Here is an 8,210-nt window from a genome sequence, read left to right as displayed (position 1 = left end):
AGAAAGAAAGAAAGAAAGAAAGAAAGAAAGAAAGAAAGAAAGAAAGAGAGAGAGAGAGAGAGAGAGAGAGAGAGAGAGAGAAAGAAAGAAAGAAAGAAAGAAAGAAAGAAAGAAAGAAAGAAAGAGAGAAAGAAAGAAAGAAAAAAGAAAGAAAGGAAAAGAGAAAGGGGAGAGGGAGGGAGGGAAGGAAGGGAGGGGCACTAATTGAGTTAAGATCTGACAGGTGTGTCCAGCATGGTGATGGTGCTGTCCCCAGAAGCCTCTGAGGCTGAGTGAGGATGAAATGAGCCTGTAATTATAAGAGGATGGTGGCCATGCCTCATCATAGGCAAGAGCCTAGGAGCAATTGCTAGCTCTGGAGTCGGGGGAATTGGGCAGGTGTTTATGAATACATTTAGATATGGTGTTCGTTATATACTGCTGCATGACAAATTAATACAAAGCTTAGTGGCTTAAAAACCAATATGTTTTTAAGTTTCAGAGTTTCTGTGGGTCAAGAAGTTGCTTGGCTGGGTGCCTCTGACTCAAAATCTCTCATGAGTTTGCAGTCAAGGGACTGCAGTTTCATCTGAAGGCTCCACTGGGGGAGGATCGTCTTCCCATCTCATGAACTGGCAGTCAGTGGGATTCAGTTCTCAATGGCTTTGGCTGGGGACCTCCCTCTTCCTTGCCACGTGGGCCTGTCCACAGGACAGCTCACTGTATGGCTTCCTGCTGGGTGAGAGATGGAGGGAGAGGGCAGCCCAAGATGGAGGCCATGATTTCCTGCAAGCTAATCTTGAAAGTGACATCCATCGCTATTGCTATTCGTAGATGAGAATCTCTAGGCACAGCCCATGCTCGAGGGGAGAGGTGTCCACAAGAACATGACTCCCAGCAGTCTGGGATCACTGAGAGCCACCATGGATCACAAATCCCCTGACACCAGGTTAAGGGGAAAAGCCCACTTGTGCATCTCCATGACTCAGAAGCCATCACATGGTACCAGCATTCCTGGCAATAGAAAACACTAAAACAGTGTGAATGTCCTCAGGAGGTAATGCATACATGAGTGGTGGCATTCTGTGTAGTAGAATAATAATGAAAAAGTTAAAAGGAATCATGTGTTTGGGTTCTTTGAGAAGCAGACACTAAAATGGAATTAGATCTATAAGATATTTCCTGGGGGAAAACACCTGAACAATAAAGGAAGGGCAGCCCCCAGGTCTGCTGTGGACATGACCCCAGCCCGTGAAGGAGGAGCAGGTAGGAAGAGGTTCCCACTGCGGCACACTTCAAGAAAGTTCTGGCTAGGCTGTTGGCTGTCCTTGAGTCAAAGCTGCCATTAGCCGAGTCCCACATCTCGCAGCCCACTGCGAGCACACCGGCCATGCTCAGCTGAGTGCTAGGAGCAGCACGAGGGCAGTGTGGTTGGGAGCCATGCATTTTCATGTCTCCTGGATGAATAGACTAGATCTGTGCAGATCAGTGTGGATAAATCTTGAAGACATAATGCCGGCTGGGAAAAAGCAAGTTACCAGAGGATACAAGCTGTATGTTGCCACTTATGTCAAAGTTTAAAGCACACAAAACCATATGATACATTGGCCATGGGTACCTTGTATGTATTAAAAGTATAACAGTGAAGAAGAGGAAGTATGTGAACCGAACTCAAGTTGGGTCAGGGAGGGAGAATGGGACGGGGTGGGGCTCATTGGTCGTGACGCCTGATTCCAGGGGATGCTGGTGGGACTCCTTTCCCACGAGAGACAGAATGAAAGAACAGTATTTCTGCACGCAGCTGGGGCCACACTATCATCTGCTTCAATTCAAGTAGGTAAACGTCTGCTGACCATCTCCCACTCGGTGTGAGCAGAGCTGCCTTGGATGATGGGGATGTAGAGGGCATACTAACACCTTTAGGAAGGAGCTGATGGCTGAAGGACACAGACAATCGTGAAAATGAGCCTGTAAATTACAAGAGGATGATGTGTGTAGCCCCAGAAGCCTGTTCAAAGTATAGAAGGAGCAGTGAGGTGGGAGGGCAGAGATATGGCTGGCTTGGGTTCTGAAGACTGAATAGTTTTCCCAGAGGGGGGCATTCGGATAATGGCTAGTGTTTACTTCTGTGCCAGGCGCTGTTGCAAGTGCCTTGCAGGTATTAACACTTTTAGTTCTTACCGTGACCTAGTGAGGTTGGTCCTGTTGTGCCCCTGGGCTCATAAAAATTCAGAAGCCTCTCACATGGAGAGTGAGCTAGGAAGCCAGATTGAATTCTCTGTAGGTCAATTCCAGTGTCTGTGCCTAATCATGCCCCTTTTCCTGCTTGTGGGATGGTTGAGGTGACTTTCAGTGGGACCAGAATGATCTGGGTTGGGACCGTCACATCTTGCAGTAAATACCTCTAAACCACAACACAAGGACATTATTTGCTCTTCAATTCTCCTCTACAAGAGGAGAATTTTCTCATTTGACAGAGGAAAAATTCTCAGTTTTGATGGTAGTGTGCCTTGAATGCTCTGGACTACTTCCTAAATCTCCCTGGTAGAGATTAACATGCACACACACACACACACACACAGAGAGAGAGAGAGAGAAACAGACACAGAGAAACAGGGATGCAGGCAACAAAATGTGCAATGTTTTGTTAGGGTCCTGCTTCTATTTCTGGTTCTCTATTTACAGTGAGAGTCTGGATCTACTTTCAAGTTAATGACATAGAATTTCCTTTTGAGGTAGCAATGCTTACATAGGATAAAATGAGTTGATCAAAATACAACCATGAAGTCCATAATAAAGGTTTGCTGCCCATCATGTGGGGGAGGGGGCTTCTGAGCCCTGGCGAGTGGGGAACACCTCTATTAGCTGCCTTGTGTCCCCTGGGGGGTGGATCCTAGGAGCTCTAACAGGGACAAGGGCCTCCGCTGGTGCCCCTCACTGGGCTGCTTTCACTTCCCACACGTGCTGGAAGTGAGCTTGGCCTCCCCTCTACCCCACTTGGACCCAGGCCTGGGGGTGTGAGGGCTTGTCCCGATGGCTTTCCTAGTTCATCCCTACAACCTTGGGATTCCCAGATCAGCACATGTGCCTCCAGACTCAGCCTCTTTCAACCTGTCAGGTTTATTCCTCTGGCTGCCACAGGGTTAAAGAAAAAACTGTATCCTTTAACCTGCCTTGGTGCTCTGATATGCTTTGCTCCATTAATAATTTAGTGAGGTGGACTGAATTGGATTGATTCTCCCCCAAATCAATACACAAATGATTATTGTTTCGGGGCACTTCTGAGTGCTTCAGCAAGGCCGAGGGCGAGCTTTTAGATTGAAAATTGGAACTGCACTCATCATTCAAAATTACTGTGGAGAGGGTTATGTAAACCAAGAGGTGACCTGGTACTAACATTTTTATTGCAATAGAAGTCTTCCTCGTTTTTTTTTTTTTTTTTTGGAGTGATGCTTTTACGACATACTTACCATCACTGTTCCAGACCTATAATTTTAAAATTACTGCTCAGTACCGAAGGTGAAATGATTTTACTGCCGCTGGTCTATTAAAGTCATAAGAATCAGCACTGTCTTGGAGAGTGTCTGTGGCCATGCCAAGCCCCGTCCCCATGGACACGCCTGCAGGTGCGCCGGGGCCAGGTCAGTGGGCTGGGGCTGGTGCCTCGGCATCTCACAGGGTGGGGTGGGCACTCAGCCCCCAGCCTTGCTCTTCCCCCAGCAGGCCCTGGCCGAACCAAGGCTCTGGGGGCGCAGCAGCACCAGGAAGCCCCATTCACTCCAAAGCGGGGCCCAGACTGGCTGCCTCACCCCACCGAGCTCAGGTCACAAACCTGACTTTTCTTTTGCCAGTTTATTTTTAGTAAATTTTTTCTTGCTACGGTAAAATATACATAACACAAAGCTTACCATTTTAACCACTCCCATGGTGTGGCTCAGTGGCATTCGGTATATTCACACTGTTGCTCGGCCTTCGCCACCATCCATCTCCTGAAGCTGAAACTCTTGTACCCATTCAACACAACTCCCCGCTCTTTCCTCCCCCAGCCCGTGGCAACCACCCTCCTACTTGCTGTCTCTATGAATGTGATTCCTCTACGTCCCTCCTATCAGTGGAATTATGCTGTCTATTTGTCCTTTTGCGACTGGCTTAGTTCACTTGGCATGATGTCCTCGAGATTCAATCATGCTGTAGCACGCGTCAGAGTGTCCTTCCTTAAGGCTGAGGAATATGCCATTGTTTATCCAGTCTTCTGTTGATGGGTACCTGTGTGGCCTCCAGCCCTGTGGTTATTGTGTTATTGCTGCTATAAACATGAGTGTTCAAGGACCCCCTGGGCCTCCTGCTTTCCATTCTTTCGGGTATATACCCAAACGTGGGATTGCGGGTCCCATGGCCGTTCTATGTTTAACCTTTTGGGAAACTGCCCACCTGTTTTCCAAGGAGCTGCACCATCATACGTCCCCATCAGTGGTGTGCAAGTGTTCTAACGTCTCCACATTCTTGCCAATACTTGTTATGTTCTTTCTTGCTCCCCCTTTAAAAAATTTATTTATTAGAGAGGGGGAGGGACAGAGGGAGAAGCAGACTCCCTGCTGAGCAGGGGAGCCCAATGCGGGGCTGGATGCGGGGCTGGATGCGGGGCTGGATGCAGGGCTGGATGCGGGGCTTGATCCCAGGACTCCCCAGATCATGACTTGAGCCGAAGGCAGATGCTTAACCGACTGAGCCACCCAGGCACCCCTCTCCTTTTTTAAATTATAGCCATCCTAATGGATGGAAAGTGATACTTCATTGTGATTTTGATAATTTTAATATTTTCTTTTTTAAGTAGGCTTCACACCCAGTGCAGGGCCCAAACTCAAAACCCAGAGATCAAGAGCTAGGCTGAGATCAAGAGTCAGATGTTTAACTGACTGAGCCCCCCAGGTGCCCCTGATAGTTTTAGTATTTTAAATTCAAATAAACAGTAACTTTCTTTCTCTAAAGCTATTTTTTCCCCCTCTTACCTCTTTTCCTGTCCTCCTGTCATCCTATTCCAAAAGTTGTACATTAGGTGCCATTCAGAAATCCCTCAGTCGTGGGTTTCCATGCTACTTTCTACCGAAATGGCTGAGGTTTAAAAATGTCATTTGAAAAACATGGATTCTAACGTATATGGGAGCAAAATAGCAATTTAGGAGATACTGTCCTGTGAGGCTCCTCTGTGGTCCCAGAAGGGGTCTTGGAAAGTGCCCAAGAACAGTTTCTGTTCAAGGAGAGAACAACTGTCTTCTCATCATTTGAGTGAGTAGCTGGCCTGGGGGCCTTGAGTGCTTCTCTCCAAAGGGGGGGTCTGAAGCCTGGGGGTCAGTCGGTATGTCTACATGCTGGAGGGGATGCTCACAGGGCTGAGCACATCTCTCCAAATGCGCTCTGCTCTGCCTCCTGGCTGTCCTCCTGGCAGAACGATCGAGGGAAGAGTAGAAATTCACTCTGGGAAGAGTGGAAATGTTCCAAGGCCAGGATGAGCTGGGTAGAGGTGGGGGTGCTTGGAGAGGATGATAGGCAGAGCAAGTCCCACAGGATCATGAAGCTCAGGTTAAGAACTTTGAGGCCTGTTCTGGGGTATTTTCTGCAGGGGGCATGATCCATTTTGCACGTTGAAAATGTGAGCTGCTGATTGGGAGGCAGGGGACCATTGTAGAAGGTTTCTGCAGAGATCTACAAGAGAGGAGATAGATGATGGCTGGGACCAGGAAGGTGCCATGGTGATGGAGAGAAGGGACAGATTTGAGATACGTGGTAGGGACTAGCTATCCAGACTTAGTCATGGATTGCTGTTGGGGGATTAGGGTAGGGGTTATTGACTCAATAAATGATGTGACCATGAACAGAGCGGGACCCAAGGGGAAGGTGCAGACTGCAGAGTGAGAAGTGTTTGGTCTAGAGTGCAGTTTGGACGAAGAAGCGTTTGCCCTCCTGGAAGGCATCTGCTTTAGTTTTACTTGCCGAAGTCACGTTTAGCCTTTGATCCCCAAGTAAATTCTAACTCTTTGAAATCAAGAAAGACAACGACCATCCAACTTGTCAATTGGTTGGATAAGAGCGGGCTTGAACTTGCGTCTTCCTGCAGGCAAATGATGGAGGAAGATATGGGGAGCTCTCCAGCCGCAGTGGCTGCCTCCCTGTCCTGCAGGGGTCTTGGAGCGTGTGGCTGAGAATGAGCATTGGCAGTGACCCTGTTGTTCTGGACAGAGGTTTATGTGGGACAACTCTGTTGTGTGTGCAACTTCTTGGGGCTATTACTGACTTCATCCTCTTTCCCACTAAATTCTCAACTAGTTGGAAGAGTTTGGGTTGTGATAGACAGAAAACTCCTGGTTACAACGGATGCTGGAGCAGATGCCAGATGTTTGTTAAAAAGTTGCAGGGTCATTGAGCTGGGGTGTCCAGTCCTGCAGCAGAGACTGGGCTGCCAGGAACCATTCCAGAAGTGGCTAGTTGGGTTGGGGGGAGAGGACTAGGCCAGGGCTACATTGGGGAAACCCGGGCAAGGCCCCTGCGTGGGTTGGCAGCCTCTAGAGGGCACTAAACTGGAAAAGGGGTGTCAGGTAGCTAAGATCTCAATATGAGCAAGGAGTAGCTTTGTGCCAAAAAATTCATTAATCAAGATAAACCATGTCTTTAAAAGTTATTTTAAAAAATAAATGCAAAAAATCCATGATGAACAAAATATCAAAAGTTTAGATACAGATGGGTGGTGCTTGTTTGTTTTACCATCCTTCACTATCCTGCAATGGAAACAATTGTTTCTAACCAGCCCAAAGTTCCCAGATAGCTAACTGGGCTGTCCCCTGCCTCCCGGGCTTATGAGGGTTGACAAGTGGTGTGGACAAATTGGGCAACTTTGTGATTGTAGAGCTTTTATTGATCTTTCCACTCAGTTCAAAATATGGGAGGATATTTTGATAAATGTATATAGGGGTTCACATTTTTCCTTTTGCCTCAGGCTCCAATAGGACTCCCCATGGCCTTGGTCGCCACTATAGATTCCTTTCATAGCTTGGAAAGCATGCATCTAGAAAGCATCCTCAAGTGGACACAAAATTTCGGACCCTCCCTGCCAGCTCTGCAATTCTGTTGAACATTTTTGCCATGCATAAATGCCCATTACATGAGCAGCCAGCAGTCTTGGGAAATTCTGAAACCAGATTATGGCAGGCTAGTGCTCTTTACCATAAATGAGTCGTTTATCTTGTTACTTGATTCTTAAATCATTTGCTACATCTCTCAAGAAGTCGGCTTTTGAAAAATCACCAAAGAAATTAGAAGAGAGAGAACACACACCCACCCACCCAGAAAAACTAAAAGGTGTTTTCCCTCCCATTTTTTAAATTAAAATCCAGTTGGCCTGCACAGTAAAAATGAGTTAGTGAGTGACACAGTCTACAGCTTTCACTAATACAGTATCAGTTCCTCTTTACCTTCTCTTCAAAAAGGAGAATGCGGAAGAGAGTGGTGGTAACTGAAGAGGGGTCCTGCCTCAGCTCAGCAGGCATGGGGGCGCCAAGCCTCCAGGCAAGGACCTCTGATTGCACATTAGTCTCAAGAAAGGAGGGTTGACCCTGCTTGACTAAATGGCCTCTTCAGCTCTTCTCCCTGTCTCTCTCCCGGGTTTCTGCCTCTTTGGGACCAGCCCCTTGGTTGACACCACTCCCAGGTGGCAGCCCCAAGCCTGAAAAGCGAGCCTCCTTTCCATTCCCCAGGACCTGACGAGGTGATTAGGTGGGCTCAGGGGTCCCCGGAAGACGTGAATTTCCAGAGGCCTGACGTGTTCCCCAGTATCTCTTCACAAGCCTTGCTCTGCACAGAAGGATGCATTTCAGGGATGTGCCAGGGCCAGTCGGGCTGTGGCAAACGAGGGCCACAGGGGTTGCAGGGGCGGGAACAGGGACACCTCACGGGGCAGACAGGCCTGAGCCCTGCGCCACCTCGCGCCGTCCTGTCCTCAGGTCCCCTAAGCAGCCACCTTCTACCAGTCCTCTCTCCCCTCCACTCCCTTCCCCTCCCCGGCACAGCGGCCCGGCGGGCTCCGGCAGGGACCAGTTCGTGGGCCCGGGAGCAGACCGCGCCGGAGCTGACGGGGCCCTGGCTCCAGGGCTGCGGGGCGGGGGGCGCCGACCGGCCGGGGCGGCGGCGCGGAGCTGTCCAGCACCGAGGCGGGGCGCGCGCCCCCGGCCCGCCCCGCC

The sequence above is a fragment of the Neomonachus schauinslandi genome, chromosome 16 (genome assembly GCF_002201575.2).
Source record: "Neomonachus schauinslandi chromosome 16, ASM220157v2, whole genome shotgun sequence".
Classification (NCBI taxonomy): Eukaryota; Metazoa; Chordata; class Mammalia; order Carnivora; family Phocidae; genus Neomonachus; species Neomonachus schauinslandi.
Note: the sequence above shows the minus strand (reverse complement) of the source record.